The sequence below is a fragment of the Rhagoletis pomonella genome, unplaced genomic scaffold (assembly GCF_013731165.1).
Source record: "Rhagoletis pomonella isolate Grant_MI unplaced genomic scaffold, Rhpom_1.0 Rhpom_scaffold_00002, whole genome shotgun sequence".
In the NCBI taxonomy this organism is placed as follows: Eukaryota; Metazoa; Arthropoda; class Insecta; order Diptera; family Tephritidae; genus Rhagoletis; species Rhagoletis pomonella.
Genome location: NW_023458556.1, coordinates 24,333,002 through 24,334,183, shown reverse-complemented (window position 1 = coordinate 24,334,183; position 1,182 = coordinate 24,333,002).

The following is a 1,182-nucleotide window of genomic DNA, read 5'->3' as shown; positions in this document are numbered from 1 at the left end:
AACAAACAATTTCGTTTTTAGAATAAAAAGACATAACATTTTTTTTTATACAGTTTTATTTAAAAAAAAAACAAAGCGAAACAACATGAAAAATTTTCTCGCAAATGTGCTCACTCAATATATACGGTGGCGAGAATGTAAATAAGGAAAATACATTTTAGCAAGTTTGGCTACTTTTCTTTTTTTGTTAATATTTTTTTATGAAAATCTAGCTTACTATCTAAAAAACCATGTAAATTAATATTCGACGAATTTTAACAAATGCTGATCAAAATTTTAAACTTTTTAATCAGGTTTTTAGAATTTTTTTGAGCATGCAGTTTTGTAGGCCATTAAATTTAAGTATAAAAAGCTGCAAGTTCGAAGTAACTTGGACTTACCGTTGATTTTTGGCAATTTTTTGTTCGCGTATTTTTTTTTTTCAATACAAGTATGCGCAAAATTTTTTTAGTATGGAGAAAATGAACAACACCTTCCACAAAAAAATTTACCAAAAATCTACGGTAAATCTTTGCTACTTAAAATTTGCACTTCATTATACTTAAATTGAACATAGTCCGAATGTTTCTAGGAAATCTAATTAAAAAGCTCAAAATTTTGATGAAACTTTATAGAATTTTGATAATTTTTGTACAAAGTTTGATTCACATGGTTGTGTTTGCCGCTGTATCTACAGCTTATATTTTTCATATTCATGAATTTTTTGAGGTAATCAATATTATTTTCTATAATTTCACTAAACTCAGGCTAGAATCCTTTCATTACAAAATAAATAAAACAAAACTTGACAAATAATTTCACAAGCCTTTTAAAAATTTTGACAAGAATGATCACTGGCATACAGCGCGTGTACCAGTTTGACAAAAAAACATAATCAAAGATTATAGAAAATAAGGATGCTGGCTATGCTTGCGGCTCCACTATATTTCTATGTTCTTTGTGATTACGAAAGTGCTGCCACGTTTGTACGAAAATTTGTTTTTGGGCCAGAGTACTTGGAGAAAATTGGAAATCGAGACTTAACCGGTACAAATATGAAAAAGCGGGACACTTATACGTCCCGACTTTTTCCCAAAATCGGTACGAATAGTCAACGTAAGTATACCCCCTGACTTCAATGCTCATATACAAACTGAGGAGTTCCGTTAGTTTTTTTATGATTCAATGATCGCAACTAAACAA